Source organism: Scyliorhinus torazame, chromosome 6, assembly GCF_047496885.1.
Source record: "Scyliorhinus torazame isolate Kashiwa2021f chromosome 6, sScyTor2.1, whole genome shotgun sequence".
Taxonomy (NCBI): domain Eukaryota; kingdom Metazoa; phylum Chordata; class Chondrichthyes; order Carcharhiniformes; family Scyliorhinidae; genus Scyliorhinus; species Scyliorhinus torazame.
Genome location: NC_092712.1, coordinates 147,064,347 through 147,084,086, shown reverse-complemented (window position 1 = coordinate 147,084,086; position 19,740 = coordinate 147,064,347).

Below are 19,740 nucleotides of genomic sequence, written 5' to 3'. Positions count from 1 at the left end.
GCACACCTCGGAATTTGAAGCTGTCAATCATCTCAACCTCGGCACCATTGATGCAGACAGGGGTATGTACGATAATTCGCTTCCTGAAGACAATGACCAATGTCATAATATACATCTATGTATACAATGGAGAGCAGACAGGCAGTGATTGGCACACAGGATGACCAGTAAGCACACAGAACAGAGCAACCAATCACAAGACAGGACACGGCCACTATAAAGCCAGAGGGCACCAGTTTTCCCGCTCTCTCGGGACCCAGCCTCTGAGACAGTCAGAGCTCGTGAGCTAGCCAGTCCCTACACCATGTGGTAGCTAGGTTAGTCTGGTCAGGCTAGTGTCAGGTCTCCAGTCAAGTCAACATAGTGTCAACCCACAGTTGAACATGTATAATAGTTTGGATGTTGAATAAAATCGTGTTGCATTTTATCAAGTGTTGGAGGTCTGTTTCTCGCTACACTGTATCAAGTGCAGTTCACCTCGACCCAGCCTACCCAACACATCAACCAACTCCTTAGATTTGCTGATGTAGAGGGAGAGATTGTTGTCATTACACCATGCCAGAAGGTTCTCTATCTACCTCCTGTACTCTGCCTCATCATTGTTTGAGATCTGACCCACTACCGTTGTGTCATCAGCAAACTTGTCGATGGAGTTGGAGCCAAATGTTGCCACATAGTCGGGTGTGTATAGGGAGTATTGTAGGGGGCGAAGTACGCAGCATTGCGGGCCCCCGGTATTGAGGACTATCGTGGAGGAGATGTTGTCTTTGATCCTTACTGATTGTGGTCTTTGGGTCAGGAAGTCAAGGATCCAGTTGCAGAGGGAGGAGCCAAGTCCTAGGTTTTGGAGTTTTGATATGAGTTTGGTGGGATTATGGTGTTGAAGGCAGAGCTGTAGTCAATGAATAGGGCGAGGGAGATAGCGTCCGCTGTGGACTGGTTGGGGCGATATGCAAATTGCAGTGGATCAAGGCATTCTGGGAGTTTGGAGTTGATGTATCTCATGACCAATCTCATAATGATAGATGTCAAGCCACCGGATGGTAGCCGAGTGGGCACGTTGTCTGGTTCTTCTTTTGCACCGGTATGATGGTGGTCTTTTTTTTCCTTTAAATTTAGAGTACCCAATTCATTTTTTCCAATTAAGGGGCAATTTAGCATGGCCAATCCACCTACCCTACACATCTTTAGGTTGTCGGGGCAAAACCCACGCAAACATGGGGAGAATGTGCAATCTCCAGACGGACAGTGACCCAGAGCCGGGATCGAACCTGGGACCTTGGCACCATGAGACAACAGTGCTAACCACTGCACCACCGTGCTGCCCTATGATGGTAGTCTTCTTGAAGCAGGTGGGAACCTCAGAAGAGTGTAAGGAGAGATTGAAGATGTCACGAACACACCAGTCAGTTGCTCCATTCAGGATCTGAGTGCACGACCAGGAACACCGTCAGGACCCGTTGCTTTTCAAAGGTTCACTTTAAGAAGGACGATCTGACTTTGGAAGCTGTCACGGTATGTTTGAGTGTGTTCAAGGTGATTGGGACAGTTGACAATGGTTTGCTGGTTTCCTGCTCGAACTGAGCACAGAATGCATTGAGGAGGGGTGCGCTGGTGCGCTGCTGTTGGAGATTATACTTAGCTTTTCTTTGTAGCCCGTTATGTTGTTTACCCCTTGCCACAACCGAAGAGAGTCCATGTCATCAGTCTGTGACTCTAGCTTAGTCTGGTATTGTTACTAGGCATTCCTGGTGGCTTTTGCAGAGATTGTACCTAGATTCCTTGTGTAGGTCAGAATTGCCTGTCTTGAATGCCATGGTTTCCGGTTGGGGAACGCACATACTACCCTTTTTGATACGCAATCTCCTGCACACTTGCTGATGAAGTCTGTGACGGTTGTTGGTCGCTGAGTTCTTGAATATGGACCAGTCCACTGACTCCAAGCAGTCGCGTAAGAGCTCTTCTGTTGTCTCGGGCCAGCATTGCACGATCTTCTTAACCGGATTCTCTTGCTTAAGTTTCTGCTTGTGTGCCGGGAGAAGGAGCATCATCTTGTGGTCCGATTTTCCGAAATACGGTCGGGAGATGGATTGATAGGCACTCTTGATGTTTGTGTAGCAGTGATCAAGGATGTTGGCGCCCCTGCTGGGACAGGAGCGTGTTGATGGAATTTTGGCAGTACACTCTTGAGGTTGGCATGGTTGAAGTCTCTGCCCATGATGAATAAAGTTTCCGGGTATTCTGTTTCATTGTTATTTATAACTGTGTACAATTCGTCCAGTGCGTTCTTCACTTCCACCTGGGGTGGGATGTAGACCGCCGTGATGATGGCAGAAGTGAATTCCCGTGAAAGGTAGTATGTGCGGCATTTCACAGTCAGGTATTCCAGGTATGGAAGTAATAGTTCACCAGGGTTGCCATGTCCAAGCACCAGGAAGAGTTGATGAGGAGGCAAACATCGGAGCAAGAGTAGGCTATTTAGCCCATTGAGCCTGCTCTGCCATTCAATACAATCATAGTTGATCACCCATTTTCCCACACTACGTTCATATCCCTTTATGTCATTGGTATTTAGAAAACTGTCAATCTCTGCTTTACCATTCTCAATGATTGAGCTTCTACTACCCTCTGGATAGAGAATGTCAAAGATTCACAGCCCTCTGAGTAAAAAAACTCCTCATCTAGGTCCTAAGTGGCTTCCACCTTTTCTTAAAATTGTGTCCTCTGGTTCTCAACTCCCAAACCAAGGTAAAACATCTTCCCTGCAGCTACCTTGTCTATCCCTTTAAGTTTTTTGTAGTTTTGAATGAAATCACCTCTCATTGTTTGAAACTCTGGAGAATGCAGACCCAGTTTCCCCAATCTCTCTTTATAGGACAGCCTTGTCGTCCCGGGAATAAGGCAAGTGAAATTTTATTGCATTGCACTCCCTCTGTGGCAATAACATCCTTCCTGAGGTAAGGGGACCAAAACTTAAGATCTGGAATGCACTCCCTGGGACAGTGGTGGACACAGGTTCAGTTGAGGCTTTCAAAGGGAATGAGACCATTATCTGAAAAAGAAGACAACTGCAGGGCGAAGGGGAAAAGGGAGGAGCATGGCACGAGGTGAATTTCTTCTTCTGAGGGCCAGCAGAGACATGATGGGCTAAATGGTCTCCTTCTGTGCTGAATCTATTCTATGGGTGGATTTTCTGGTCTGTCCTGCCAGTAGGATCTTCCAGTACTGCCAAAGTCAATGGACCTTTGGCTGGCTCTCCATATCCACCATGATAGCACTGGAAAATACCAGCCTCTGAGTCTAGGAAGTTACAGATGGACAAATCACCAGAATTAGTGACTCAGGTTAATAAGGTCACTGAAAAACAGATAAACAAAGAACTGACATTTGATTCTAGAGACAGAATTGAGAAGCAGAGAGGTTAAACTGGCATCAAAACTTGGACCACAGGAGGAATACTGTGCACAATCTGTTCTCCGCAGTATTATATGATATAGAGGCTATACAGAAAGTGAAAAAAAGATGATTGACCAGTTTAATACCAGATTAATAAGGTTCATATCAGGCTGGATCTTTTTTCTCCAGGAAACAGAAGACTTAGGGGTGAACAAAAGAAGTGAATTGAAGAGTATAATAGGTTAGCTGGATAGAAGATGATTCCACTTATGGGGTAAAACAGAACTAATGGCCATAAACATGAGATTCTTGTTTGATTTTTCTGATGCGATGTGGGCACCCCTGGCATTTATTGCCCATCCTTATTGTCCTTGAGAGGGTAGTGATGAACTAACTTCTTAAACCACTGCAACCCATGTGCTTTTAAGGAAGAAGCCTCAGGACTCTGACCCAGTGACAGTGAAGGAACAGCAATCTACTCCTAAATCAGGATGATGTGTGACCTGGAAAGTAACTTATTCCCATAGGTCTGCTGAGCTTGTTCTTCTAGTTGGTAGACTTTTAAGCTGCCCCCGAAGGAACCCTGGTGAGTTACTGAACTGCATCTTATTGCTGCACCAGTGCTGGAGGGAGTGAATGTATGAGGTGTTGATTGGGGTGCCAATCAAGCAGCCTGCTTTGTCCAGGATGGTGACGAGCTTCTTGAATGTTTTTGGATTTGCAACTGCACTCATCCAGGAAAATGGAGAGCTTCCATCACAGTCCCAATTTGTGCCCTGTAGATGGTGGGCAGGCTTTAGGGAGTCAAGAGATGAATTACTCGCTGCAGGGTTCCTAACCTCTGACCTGTCCTTGTAACGATTTTTCAGGCCCATTTGATGCGTGTGCAAATCCCATTATGGCTGTGAACTTCCATGAGAGGGCGATAATGGGATTTGCGCTAGTCAGATCTCAGAATGAAATGTTCCCCCCACCCCCCCACCCCACTGGTGACGTGATCAGGTTCATGCTCAGAAAGGGCCTGAATCTGATTTCCATTAGCGTAATGTTAAGCCCCATGTGATGCGCCACACCCGTTCCACCTGCGTGACGTCACACCAGTGCAATTCACTACTGGTTTTCAAAATCGAAATGCAGTTGTGATGACCACACCGCAGGTTACAGAGGTGCCTGGAGACCCTGGGGCTGAGGGCCGAGGTAGTGCCAGGGGCAGTGCTGCAGACAATGAGATGGACACTGACAGGGAATCGGGGATGAGCTGTGGGTTTGGGGTGTGCCCCCCAGGGTCGGGGTGGCTGGGCATGGACTGCCATTGCTGTGGCCTGCAAGGCAGCAAGCTGGCTACACATTCCGCTGACTGCCCATTCCGCTGACTGCCCAGTGTCCTGTAAATGTGCACAGCACCACAGATGTATGGGAGCCCACCCAGGCCACCCCTATGGGAACCCGCAGACCCCACCTGACCTATCAATGGGATGGGCATAGCCAAGCACACCCTGTGGTCCACCAGGTGCCCCCACTCCTCAGTTCACTCATCAGAAGGGCAGCCTCACTGCAGGGGAAGCAGGGCACAAATAGAGCACACCCCGGTCAGTGGACGTATGCATCTCCTCCCTTCCCCCCCCCCCCCCCCCCCCCCCCCCGGCACACTGCCCCTCTCAGGGCAGGGGCCCCACCGGTCCACCAGTGACACTATCAGCTAGCCCACTCCACAGGACCACTGGCTGTCTCCAGACTCTCCGTGCCCACTGCGCCCCAGCTCCCATCCATCCTGACCCCAATCAGGATGTCACAACCTGTCTGCCGCACACAGGACCCACAGCACACTACAGCTACAGTGCCAACAGCTGCCCACCCTCTCCTCGCCCAGGACCATCCATGGGCACTGACGCACGCATGCCACCAAACATAGAGCGGTCGGTGGCATATGGTGACCCCCCCACCACACGACCCAGTGCCACCCTGCTGGCAGGGTATCACACAGCCCACCAAGGAGGACACTCACAGTAGACCCCAAGCGGGGCACAGGAGAGGGGCCACAGAGTGTATTGCTGGGATAGGCAGTGCCAGCCACCTGTACACTTGTCAGCAGGAACGGGTGGCGGGGTCAGAGGCTCCCCGCTGCCAGGCACTAATGGGGCCAGTGATACAGTGTGGAAGACAAAGTGTTGGGCGGACTGCTGACCAGTGGGTGGTGGGGGGTTGGATTGGCGGGGGGAGATGCGGATGCTGGGAAGCTTGTAGCCTGTTGGACCTGGATGGGCACGGGAGAACTCACCATGCTAACATGTCTGCCCTTTACCCCCTGCAGAGAATGAGGTATTGAGCCTGCAATGGTTGCCTTCTGCCTGGCCGGAGCAGCCCTTTTGGAAGCATTGAGACCTCATGCACAGGAGCTACACATGGAGAACAGGAGCCTGCCCCAGAGGAGCAGGATCCAGCCGGAGAGCCTGCTGGGGAGCCGGCTGTCTAATGGGCAGAGGAAGAGTTAAGAAGGAGGCGACACATCAGGCCATGTGTGTACCGTCGCCATCTTTCCTTCGAGGACCTTTCGGACCGCGTTTGTCGTCGGGGGCTCCGGCTGACCAGGGAGACCATATGGCATTTGTGCCAGATGATGCTGCACCGGGAATAGCAGGAGTATGGGAGAAGATACCCACTCCCTGTAGCCGTTAAGGTGACGGTTCTCTGAACTTCATCGCCATGGGAGCGTTCCAGGCACCGGGTGGGGACCTGTCTGGGATATCACAGACACCCGTGCACAGGTGCATCTGCACCATCACAGATGCCCTATAGCCCTGGGCAGTGGACTATATAAACTTCAATGTGGACCAAGCCCACCAGGTTGCCCAGGCAGTATGATTCGCCGCAATCACATGCCCCAGGTCCAGGGGGTGATCGATGGAACACATGTCCCCCTATGGGCACCAGATCATGTGGGGGTGACTTTCATCGATCAGTAGGGCTTCCGCACTGTGAATGTGCAGTTGGTGTGTGACCCCCGGTTGCACATCTGCGTCCGATACACAAGCTGTGTGCCCGACGCATTCAACACATTTGAGGCACTCCCACGGGTGAAGGATTGGGTCCTGTGTGACAAGGGTTATCCTCTGCAGTCACGGTTAATTGCATCTGTCTGGATGCCCGTGATTGACGTGGAGAACCATTACACTGATGCCCATGCAGCAATCAATGAGACGTACAATGACGTTCTAAAAATGCGGCTCCAATGCCTGGACCGCTCAGTGGGGAGAGCCTCTAAAATAGTCCTAGCTGGGTCTCCCACACAGTAATGGCCTGCTGTGTCCTGCACAACATCACGCTGCAGAAGGGGGACATCTGGAGGAGGATGATCAGGAATGCCAGGCCTTCTCCAACAAGGAGGAGGATGGCCAGGATGGACAGGGCATGGGACCCGGGAAGGCACAGGAGGCCCCATAATGTGTGTGCCAGGGCCGCTGCTCACATGAGAACCTCATAAACTCCAGGTTCACTGACTAGGAGGCCTGGCCATCAGCAGCCCAATCTCCCTGCCCCACCTCCCCATACAACACCTCTCCCCCACATAGAAACCCATCCATCCCCTTTCCCCCCTTCCTGCATGACATCTTGCCCCCAGCACCTGCAACTCCCATTTCCCTCTGAGTTTCCAACCTGCTTCACAACAGGGAGCTGGCCCTCGGTTGGCTGTCCCAGAGGGTCTAGTCCAGGAGACGGAGGATGGCGACGACTCACTCTGCGATGAGCCCAGGTGCTCCACATCGCCTGACGACTTCTAACTCCTGCCTTTGGTACCACATTCCACTGTCCGCACGGGTGATTCCTGTATGCGTGCTGGCCATTCCACCTCATGGGCCCACAGACCTTCTGCGGTGGCAGGATGGACATGGGGTTCAGTGGGGGGTGGGGCAGGTGGGTGGACATGGCAGTGGGGGGTGAGGCGGGTGGTGAGTGATGAATAGTCACTCACTGGGTAAGCTCTATCACATTGCGCGCCCACATCTTTGGCTCTGTCCCTTGCCGCAACTGAGTCCGGCCCCTGGGGGAACGTCGGACTGTCCTGGGGGCCAAGATCCATACCATAAGACCATGACACCATGAGGCATAGGAACAGAATTAGGCCACTCGGCCCATCGAGTCTGCTCCGCCATTCAATCGTGGCTGATATTTTTCTCATCCCCACTCTCTTGCCTTCTCCCCATAACCCCGGATCCCATTATTGATAAAAAACCTATCTATCTCTGTCTTAAAGACACTCAGTGATTTAGCCTCCACAGCCTTCTGTGGCAAAGAGTTCCACCGCCCACTGGCTGAAGAAATTCCTCCTCATCTCTGTTTCAAACGATTGTCCCTTTAGTCTGAGATTGTGCCCTCTCGTTCCAGTTTTTCTTACAAGTGGAAACATCCTCTTCATGTCCACTCTATCCAGGCCTCGCAGTATCCTGTAAGTTTCAATAAGAACCCCCCCTCATCCTTCTAAACTCCAACGAGTTCAGACCCAGAGTCCTCAACCATTCCTCATACGACAAGTTGTTCATTCCAGGAATCACTCTTGTGAACCTCCTCTGAACCCTTTCCAAGGCCAGCAATCTTTCCTTAGATCCGGGGCCCAAAACTGCTCACAATACTCCAAATGGGGTCTGACCAGAACCTTAAATAACCTCAGACGTACATCCCTGGTCTTGTATTCTAGCCCTCTCGACATGAATGCTAACATTGCATTTGCCTTCCTAACATCCGACTGAATGTGAAAATAACCATAAGAGAATCGTGAACAAGGACTCCCAAATCCCTTTGTGTTTCTGATTTCCCCATTTAGAAAATAGTCTATGCCTCCATTCCTCCTTCCAAAGTGCATAAACTCACACTTTTCCACATTGTATTCCATCTGCCACTTCTTTACCCACTCTCCTAGCCTGTCCAAGTCCTTACGCAGCCCCCCTACTTCCTCAATGCTACCCAACCCTCTACACATCTTTTGTATCATCTGCAAACTTAGCAACAGTGCCTCCAGTTCCTTCTTCCAGATCATTAATGTATAAAAGTTGTGTTCTCAGCACTGACCCTTTAGGCACACCACCAGTCACCGCCTGCCATCCTGAAAAAGATCCTTTTATCCCCACTCTCTGCCTTCTGCCAGTCAGCCAATCTTTTATCCATTCCAGTATCTTACCCTTAACACCATGGGCTCTTAACTTATTTAGCAATTTCTTATGTGGCACCTTGTCAAAAGCCTTCTGGAAATCTAAATAAATCACGTCCACTGTGTAATGATATGTACATAGTCAGGTTAGTGAAGAGTTAATAAGTACATCTCTGTGTAAATCAAACACTAGAGGGTGTTCCTACTTCTCTATATTTAAGACAGCCTCTCAGGGAATTCTGGGAGAAGTATGACGAGAAGCATGGTGAAAAGCACAAGGAGAAGCTTAGAGCAGAATGAATGTTAATTAGAGATAGCAAGAGGTTAGTTCATAGTGTAGTTAGTGACTAGATAGAATATTGAATACTGTAAGACAGATTCAATATCATCTGTAGCTCAGTAGAGTGTTCGAACTTCATTTAATTAGTAGTGTAATAATAAATTAGTTTAGTTTCAATCTTTTGATTGGTATATTCTTTGCCAACACTACATCAGGTTATGCTGGAAGAAAAGACAAAGAATACAACGTATTACCAATTGTGGTAATATAACACACTGGTTCTCCTTTGTCTAACTTAATTGTAACCTCCTCAAAGAACAGATTAGTCAGACATGACCTCCGCTTGACGAAGCCGAGCTGACTCAGTCCTATTTTATCATGCACTTCCAAGTACTCTGCGGTCTCATCTTTAATAATGGATTCTAAAATCTTACCAATGACTGAAGTCAGGCCAACTGGCCTATATTTTCCTGCCTTCTGCATCCCTCCCTTCTTAAACAGCGGTGTTACGTTAGCCACTTTCCAGTCCTCTGGGACCCTCCCTGCCTCCAGTGATTCCTGAAAGATCACCACCAATGCCTCCACAACCTCCTCAGCTGTCTCCATTAGAACCCTGGGGTGTAGTCCATCCGGTCCAGGTGATTTTTCCACCTTCGGACCTTTCAGTTTCCCCAGAACTGACGCAAAATAATTATTCAGTTCCTCTGCCATTTCTTTGTTTCCTATTATTACTTCTCCAGCCATATTTTCCAGTGGTCCAATGTCTATTTTTGCCTCTCTCTTACCTTTTGTATATTGAAAAAAACTCTTCCTACCTTCTTTTATATTACTAGCTAGCTTACACTCATATTTCTTCTTCTCCCCCCTTATTGCTTTTTTAGTTGTCCTCTGCTCGCTTTTAAAGGCTTCCCAATCCTCTGGCCTCCCACTAATTCTCGACACTTTGTATGCTTTTTTTCTTTTGCATTTATGCTGTTCTTGACTTCCCTTGTCAGCCATGGGTACCTTGTCCTCCCCTTAGCGTGTTTCCTCCTCCTTGGGAGGAATCTCTGTTGTGCCTCCCGAATAACCCCAAAAAACTCCTGCCATTGCTGTTCCACTGTCTTCCCTGCTAGGCTCCCTTTCCAATCAGCTCAGGCCAGCTCCTCCCTCATGTCTTTGTAGTTACCCTTATTTAATTGTAATAGAATTACATCTGATTGCACTTCTCCCTCTCAAACTGCAGGGTAAATTCTATCATGTTGTGGTCACTGCTCCCTCAGGATTCCTTCACCTTAAGTTTCCTAATCAAGCTTGCCTCATTACACATCACCAAATCCAGAATTGCCTGTTCCCTAGTAGGCTCTGTCACAAGCTGCTCCCCCCCAAAAATCTTAGATATTCCACAAATTCCTTTTCTTGGGATCCACTACAGACACGATTTTCCCAGGTCATTGGAATCCCCCATGATTATTGTAATATTGCCTCTTTTATATGCCTTTTCTATCTCCTGATTTATTTTCTGACCCACATCCTGACTACTGCTAGGGGCCTGTACATAACTGCCATCATAAATACTTTTAACTGTACCTCGGTACAAGTGACAATAAACAAATCCAATCCAATCCAAATCCAATCTATCAGGGTCTTTTTACCTTTGCGATTCCTCAACTCCACCCACAGAGATTGTATGCCTTCTGATCCTATATCACTCCTTGCGATCGATTTAACTTCATTCCTTACTAACAATGCAACCCCTCCCCCTTTACCCATCTGCCTGTCCTTTCGATATGACACATATCTTGGATATTTAGATCCTAGCCCTGATCCCCTTGCAGCCATGTCTCTGTGACGCCACAACATCGTACCGGCCAATTTCAATGCGCGCATCAAGCCCATTTACCTTTCTCCGTATACCGCCGCATTTAGGTACAACATCCTGAATCCTGCATTGACCACCTCCCTTTTCACACTTGTCACCTTTTTTGCACTGCCTGACGGTGATGTTGTTCTCTTATTTTTGTTCTCTATTTCTCCTTCAGTTATTACACCTTCTAAGCTAATGCTCTGGTTCCCACCCCCCCTGCCATACTAGTATCCCGAGTGAATCCAGCAAACCTCCCAGCCAGGATATTGGTGCCACTCCAGTTTAGATGCAACCCATCCTTCTTCTACAGGTCCCACCCGGAAGAGATCCCAATGGTCCAGAAATCTGAAACCCTCCCTCCTACACCACCAGTTTAGCCACGTGTTTAGCTGCATTATCCTCCTATTTCTAACCTCACTGGCAAGTGGCACAGGGAGTAATCCTGAGATTACAATCCAAGAGGTCCTGCTTTTTAGCTTACTGCCTAACTCCCTGAACTCCTTCTGCAGGACCTCATCACTCTTCCTGCCTATGTCGTTAGTACCTATGTGTACTACGACCTCTGGCTGTTCATCCTTGTGGTGAACCACTGTAATAGGAGATGTAAGGTAGGACCTGCACAACAGGTTCGCCGGTAGCTCCTGCCGGCTGGCTCCGCCCATGGAGAACTGTATAAATATGCATGACCTCCAGTGCCCTGCCATTTCGCCAGCTGCAGCAGGAGGCCACGCATCTGACTGTAACAAAGCCACAGTTGTACCCAACTTTAGTTTTTGTGCAATTGATCGTGCATCAACCCTCCTTCAGGACGTCCTGTGTTCGTTCAGAGACATCCTTGACCCTGGCACCCGGGAGACATCGTGCCATCCTGGAGTCTCTTTAATGTCCACAGAAGCGCCTATCTGTGCCCCTTACCGTAGGGTCCCCTATAACTATCACTCTCCTGCTTTTTGCTCTCCCCTGCTGAGCAACAGAGCCAATTGTGGTGCCACTGTTCTGGCTGCTGTTATTTTCCTCTGACAGGCTATCCCCCTCAACAGTATCCAAATTGGTATACCTGTTAGAGAGGGGGACAGCCAAGGGGATTCCTGCACTGACTGCCTGCCCCTTCTGGTGGTCACCCATCTCTCTGCCTGCACCTTGGGTGTGACTGCATCTCCATAACTCCTATCTATGGCGCTTTCCCTCCACCTGCATGCTCCTAAGTGCATCCAGCTGCTGCTCCAACCGAACCACGCGGTCTGTGAGGAGCTGCCATTGGTTACACTTCCTACAGACGTAGTCGACCGGAACGCTGGAAGCGTCACAGATCTGCCACGTCTCACAGTTAGAGCACTGCACCCCGCTGAGTGACATTTAAGCACTAGTTAATTAATTAAAACTAAATACTTAAATTATTATTAGATTAAGTTACAATTAACTATATGGTCCCTGGAGCTAGATTTCCACTGTAAAATAAAATGCAAAATACTAATCTCTTCCCTCCAACATCCCCAGCCCACGCCACCAGCCCACCTACTCCACCCAACCCAGCCCATCCGTCACACCCTTCAGATAGAGGACTGAGACAGTTCGGAACATCGGAGAACAGCTATTTATTTGTGACAGTGCTATGTACAATAATTGTGCATGGCCCTAAACGTTAACTTGTGTGCTGCACCCATGCCAATCGAAATGGTGTCCAACTGTCTCATCTTACATGTCCTAATGCTCCTTCTAGGTTGTTCTCCAGGCAGTACATCAGATTTAGACGTGGCCTGCTGCATATCTCACCCTGTCACCTGGGTCCCCTTGGCAGCCCCCCTCTGGAGCGACCAGGCAAGGAAGGGTATGGCCGACTTCCGGGTGTCACAGGTGACGAAATGCCATCCTGTTCTGCCCTTCAATGTGGGAGTGACAAGTGGGGAAGATTCAGAGATGCTGGGAAGGAGGCTGCCAACTGCTGCCGTATATCGGGCCTGGGCACAGGTGGCACAGGCCGTGTGCACCATGGGCCCCATCACAAGGACCGGACAGCAGTGTCGCAAGAAGCTGCATTACCTCCTCAAGGCAGTCAGGATGATTAGGTAGCACTGTGCCCCTGGCATCAACTCCCATCCCAAATCCCCATAATGCCCCGGCCCCCCACTCGATTGGGCGGCCAAACCCTACCGGCCAGCAATGTGTGCGCTCCCCACCCTGCACCACATGCCAGCACTCATACACAAAGGTCACCAGCTGCCTTCATCTGACTGTTTAAAACAATGCGCTTTCTGTCTTCCTCCTCCCCCAGGAGAAGGTGGCGCATAACCGAAGGAGAGAAAGAAGACCGGAGGGGGACCGCCGGACATGTGACCCCTCACTGCCATGATTCACCAGCACAGATCCCATCACCTCCTCCTTCTTTATTTTTAAGTTTAGTGACAATACCACTGTGCCATTGCCTCTCCCTAGTCCCTTAGGTCAGGATGCCCTCTGACCGTCCGCCCCCTTGGGGATTCCTACCTCCACTTGATGTACTGCTTCATGTGTGATGTGCACATCAGATAGTGACCCATGAGCCTCTTCACTATAATGACCCACCAAGGTGAGAGTCTCTGGGATTATGTAGGTGGATGCCCAGGCGGTACATCAGTAGTGGAGGTGCCTTGCTGCGTATCACGCCTTGTGACATGTGTCCTCTTTGGCAGCTGTCCTCTGGAGTGACCAGGCCTGAATGGACCTGGCAGTTCTCAGATGTCCCAAGAATCACTGGCATGGTCTCCTACACCACCTCCTCCCTCGTGGTGACCGATGGCCCCTGGGCTATTCCACGGTACAGGGGTGAGAATGGATCGAACTCCTGGGGCTCCCCTGCCATCTGACACTGCTTGTCCTGGAGGCCCGCTCTCATCTTGACCAGGGTCTCAATGTTCGCAGCCATGGAGCACAGGGACTGGGCCACCTCCCTCTGGGACTGTGCCACATCACTCAGTGACTGTGCCACCTCCCTCCGGGACTAGCTCAGGTGAACCAGCACCCGGGCAATGCCAATGACACCCTCAGCCATAACGCATTGTGACAGCAACAGGCTCTCGAGCACCGCTGCAATGTCCAGGTGGCCCTGCTATATAGCTGCCTGTGCCAGGGCAGCTCTGTCCTATGCCTCAGCTGCTGTCCGCACAGCGTGCCCCAGGCGTTGGACATCGTAACCCAGGGTAGTTTTGCCCCCAAGGCTTCCACCGCAGATGCCACTGGTGTGGTGTTGGCCTGGGTGACATGCATTGTTGGCACTGCCGTGCCACGCATGCCATGGGAAACTGCAATGCAACGGGGTTTTAAGTTGTTGCCCGATGCTGACCTTTGTCTTGGCAACTGCCCTCTTTCCAGGCCCACCAACCAAGCCCAGTGCCCGCTGAACCATGGCAGTGAGGGGCCACATGTCCAGCGGTCCCCCTCCGGTCTTCTTTCTCTCCTTCGGTTATGCGCCACCTTCTCCTGGGGGAGGAGGAAGACAGAAAGCGCATTGTTTTAAACAGTCAGATGAAGGCAGCTGGTGACCTTTGTGTATGAGTGCTGGCATGTGGTGCAGGGTGGGGAGCGCACACATTGCTGGCCGGTAGGGTTTGGCCGCCCAATCGAGTGGGGGGCAGGGGCATTATGGGTATTTGGGATGGGAGTTGATGCCAGGGGCACAGTGCTACCTAATCATCCTGACTGCCTTGAGGAGGTAATGCAGCTTCTTGCGACACTGCTGTCCGGTCCTTGTGATGGGGCCCATGGTGCACATGGCCTGTGCCACCTGCGCCCAGGCCCGATATACGGCAGCAGTTGGCAGCCTCCTTCCCAGAGAACAGGGTGACCCCCTCTCCTCCACGGCATCCAGCAGGGTCTCCAGCTCTGCATCCTCAAAACGGGGTGCTGCTCTCCGTGCTGCCACCTTGTTGTCTGGGATGGTGTGTGTGGCGAGTGGAGTGCTGGTATGTGGCTGCAGCTTGTCAGCCTCTCGAGTGGCAATCCCGACCCTGGCGAATTGGACACCGTTTTTCAGTGGAATTGATCGAGTTCCACGTGGTGCCGGTGCTAGACCATTAACGGTTCATGAATTGCTCCGAGGCCGGCGTCAATTTAGTTGTGGTAGAAGTTCACCGATTCAGTCCCAGAGTCAACACTTAAAGTCTTTCAAACGGAGAATCCATCCTCTGTCATTTGTTCAGAAAATTCCACGTACATTTTTTATATTGCCTGTCAAGTTCCGTTTCTGATCAACGCTAACCCTCAGGATGTTGCTGGGGGGACGGAGACAGCATTTCTAATAATATTGAATTTCAAGGGCAGATGGTAGATTCTCTCTTATTCAATATTGTCACAGACACAAAGATAGATAGGATAGTAAGTTGTCTAAAGGACATAAGGGGCCTACAAAATGATACAGATAGGTTAAGTGAGTGAGAAAACATTTGGTCGATGGAATTTAATGTGGAAAAATGTGAATTTGTCCTGTCGGGCAGGAAGCCCGAGAATAGAAAAGCAGTGTACTATTTAAATGGAGAGAGATTGCAAGATCTGGGGGCGAAATTCTCCGGAAACGGCGCGATGTCCGCCGACTGGCGCCCAAAACGGCGCCAATCAGACGGGCATCGCGCCGCCCCAAAGGTGCGGAATGCTCCGCATCTTTCGGGGCCAAGCCCCGACATTGAGGGGCTAGGCCGACGCCGGAGGAATTGCCGCCCCGCCAGCTGGCGGAAACGGCCTTTGTTGCCCCGCCAGCTGGCGCGGAAATGACATCTCCGGGCGGTGCATGCGCGGGAGCGTCAGCGGCCGCTGACAGTTTCCCACGCATGCGCAGTGGAGGGAGTCTCTTCCATCTCCGCCATGGTGGAGACCGTGGCGGAGGTGGAAGGGAAAGAGTGCCCCCACGGCACAGGCCCGCCCGCGGATCGGTGGGCCCCGATTGCGGGCCAGGCCACCGTGGGGGCACCCCCCGGGGTCAGATCGCCCCCCCCAGGACCCCGGAGCCCGCCCACGCCGCCTTGTCCCGCCGGTAAGATTTAATTTGCGCCGGCGATTCTCCGACCCGGCGGGGGGCCGGAGAATGTCGCCCCCGCGGGTGTCTGGGTACACTTAGCAGGAAAGGTCCGTTTGCAAGTACAATGAGTGATAAGGAAGGCAAATAGAATGTTGTCATTTATTGGAAGGGAAATAAAATATAAAAGTTGGGATGTTTTGCAACTGTTGTACAGGGAGTTGATGAGTACCTGGAATCCTGTGTACAGTTTCGGTCTCCTCATTTCAGAAAGCATGCTGTTATGTTTGTGGAGATTTGCTGATAATATAAACAAAGGATAACCAGGTAGCCACACTGTAGGTTATTGAACCCGTTGTCAGAGTTTATTGCAGAGGTGTTGCTTTCTCACATTCTATGACGGAAGAAGAGGGAAATCTCCCAAGTGCATCTGAAAATGTCACCATGCACTCAGGTGACATATTGGATTGGATTGGATTGGATTTGTTTATTGTCACGTGTATCGAGGTGCAGTGAAAAGTATTTTTCTGCGAGCAGTTCAACAGATCATTAAGTACATGGGAAGAAAAGAGAATAAAAGAAAATACATAATAGGGCAACACAACATATACAATGTAACTACATAAGCACTGGCATCGGATGAAGCATACCGGGTGTAGGGTTAATGAGGTCAGTCCATAAGAGGGTCATTTAGGAGTCTGGTGACAGTGGGGAAGAAGCTGTTTTTGAGTCTGTTCGTGCGTGTTCTCAGACCTCTGTATCTCCTGCCCGATGGGAGAAGTTGGAAGAGTGAGTAAGTCGGGTGGGAGGGGTCTTTGATTCTGCTGCCCGCTTTCCCCAGGCAACGGGAGGTGTAGATGGAGTCAATGGATGGGAGGCAGGTTCGTGTGATGGACTGGGCTGTGTTCACGACTCTCTGAAGTTTCTTGCGGTCCTGGGCCGAGCAGTTACCATACCAGGCTGTGATTCAGCCCGATAGGATGCTTTCTGTGGTGCATCTGTAAAAGTTGGTAAGGGTTAATGTGGTATATTGGGTGGGATTCTCTGGCCGCGCCCACCCGGCGACCGGAAATCCCCGCCCAATGTCAATGGACCTTTACATGCCGATTTTGTGACGAATCCAGCCCACCGTTTAAAGTGGCATTGGTTGCACTACATAACAGATACATATGTGTTATAAATAATTCAGAGAAAGTTCATGTGACTGATATCTGGGACGGGTGGTTATCTTAGAAGGAACGATTGGACAAGTTGGGTCTATATCCAGCATGGTAGCACAGTGGTTAGCAATGTTGCTTCACAGCTCCAGAGTCCCAGGTTCGATTGCCCACTGAGTCACTGACTGCAGAGTCTGCACATTCTCCCTGTGTCTGCGTGGGCTTCCTTCAGGTGCTCCGGTTCCTCCCACAAGTCCCCGAAAGTGCTGTTAGGTGAATTGGACATACTGAATTCTCCCTCTGTGTACCCGAACAGGCGCCGGAATGTGGAGACTAGGGGCTTTTCACAGTAACTTCATTGCAGTGTTAATGTAAGCCCACTTGTGACAATAATGATTACTATTATTATTACTTCCATTGAGGTTCAGAAGAATAAGAGTTATTTTATTCAAACATATAAGAGCTTGAGGGGACTTGACAGAGCGGATGCTGGAATGATATTTCCATTTGTGAGAGAGACTACAAGTAGGGGACACAGTTTAAAAATAAGGGGCCTCCCATTTGAAGTGCAGATGCGGAGAATGTTTTTTTCTCATAGGAATGTGAGTCTTTGGAACTCTCTTCCCCAGAGAATGGAGCAGGGTCATTCAATATTTTTAAGGCAGCAGTAGATCCCAGCAAGTGAGTCAAGGGTCATCGTGGTAGGGAATATGGATTTGAAGCCACAATCAGAGTAGCCACGATCTTATTGAATGGCAGAGCAAATTAGAGATGCCGAATGGGCTATCCCTGTTCCTAATTCATTTGTTTGTATGTTATTGCCTGGTACTTGTGTGGTGCAAAGTTACTTGCCAATTATCAGCCCAAACCTGAATGCTGTCAAGGTTTTGCTGCTTGCAGTTATAAAAGTATTAAAGACTGTGTAATCCATCAGTGGACATCTTCATTTCTCTCCTTATGATAGAGGGAAGGTCTTTGTTGAAGCTACTGAAGATGGTTGGGCCTCGGACACTACTCTGAGGAACTCCTGCAGTGATGTCCTGGAACTGAGCTGATTGTCCTCCAACCACCACAATCATCTTCCTTTGTGCCAGGTATGCCTCCAACCAGAGGAGCATTGTACCCAAAATTTCACTTGACTTCTGTTTTTCTCAAACTCTTCGATGTCATGCTTAGACAAATGCTGCCTTGATATCAGGGACGGTCACTCTCATACCACCTCTGGAATTCAATTATTTTAACCATCTTTGGACTAAGGCTGTAACAAGGTCAAGGGCCAAGTGAGCAGGATATTTCTGAGTAAATGCCACTTGATGGCACTGTTGATGACCCGTTCCATCACATTGTTGATGATCGAGAGTAGACTAGTGGAGCCATAATTGGCTGGATTGGATCTGGCTGTCTTTTTGAGTAGAAGACATAACTGCACAATTGTGCACATTGCTTGGTAGATGCCTATCCTGGAGAAGCTTGGCTAGAGGCTGGCTCATTCTGGAGCACAAGTCTTCAACATTGGATGTTGTCTGGGCAGTAATGATTTGCTCTGTCCAATGTACTCGGCTAATTCCCGATATGCCGTAGAGTGAATCAATTGGCTGAAGACTGGTGTCTGTAATGTTGGGGACCTCAAGAGGAGGCTGAGGTGGAGCATCCACTTTACATTTCTGGTTGAAGGTTGAAACAAATGTTTCAGCCTTGTTTTTTTACCGCTGATGTGCTGGTGTCCACCATCATTGTGGAATGGGATGTTTGTGCAGCTTTTTCCATCGGTTAGTTGTTTAATTGTCCAGCACCATTCGTGACTGCATGTGGCAGGACAGCAGAGCTTTTATTACATCTGTTGGTTGTGAAATTGCTTCGCTCTTCCTATAGCCTACTGCTTCTGTGGTGGAACTAATGTAGAGAAGTGTGAGGTGATTCACTTTGGAAGGAATAACAGGAATGCGGAATATTTGGCTAATGGTAAAGTTCTTGGAAGTGTGGATGAGCAGAGGGATCTAGGTGTCCATGTACATAGATCCCTGAAAGTTGCCACCCAGGTTGATAGGGTTGTGAAGAAGGCCTATGGAGTGTTGGCCTTTATTGGTAGAGGGATTGAGTTCCGGAGTCAGGAGGTCATGTTGCAGCTGTACAGAACTCTGGTACGGCCGCATTTGGAGTATTGCGTACAGTTCTGGTCACCGCATTATAGGAAGGACGTGGAGGCTTTGGAGCGGGTGCAGAGGAGATTTACCAGGATGTTGCCTGGTATGGAGGGAAAATCTTATGAGGAAAGGCTGATGGACTTGAGGTTGTTTTCGTTGGAGAGAAGAAGGTTAAGAGGAGACTTAATAGAGGCATACAAAATGATCAGGGGGTTAGATAGGGTGGACAGTGAGAGCCTTCTCCCGCGGATGGAAATGGCTGGCACGAGGGGACATAGCTTGAAACTGAGGGGTAATAGATATAGGACAGAGGTCAGAGGTAGGTTCTTTACGCAAAGAGTAGTGAGGCCGTGGAATGCCCTACCTACTACAGTAGTGAACTCGCCAACATTGAGGGCATTTTAAAGTTTATTGGATAAACATATGGATGATAATGGCATAGTGTAGGTTAGATGGCTTTTGTTTTGGTGCAACATCGTGGGCCGAAGGGCCTGTACTGCGCTGTATCGTTCTATGTTCTATGTTCTATAATGTCATTTTCTTTTCTTTCAGGCTTCAAACTGCACCCGTACTCAAATCAGATCTAGCCATCCTAACTCAGAGGTATTGCGAGCACTTACAATGATTGTACAACTCCCCAGGTAACTAACTAATTAAGACTGACTGGAGATTGAATCTGCGATATTTTAAATCTGTATTGTTTCTCTATCTTGCTCAACCATTGAAGGCGATTAATACAGCACCTCATGAATGTCTGAATTAAAATCAAATCTACTGTGCACTTGATCTG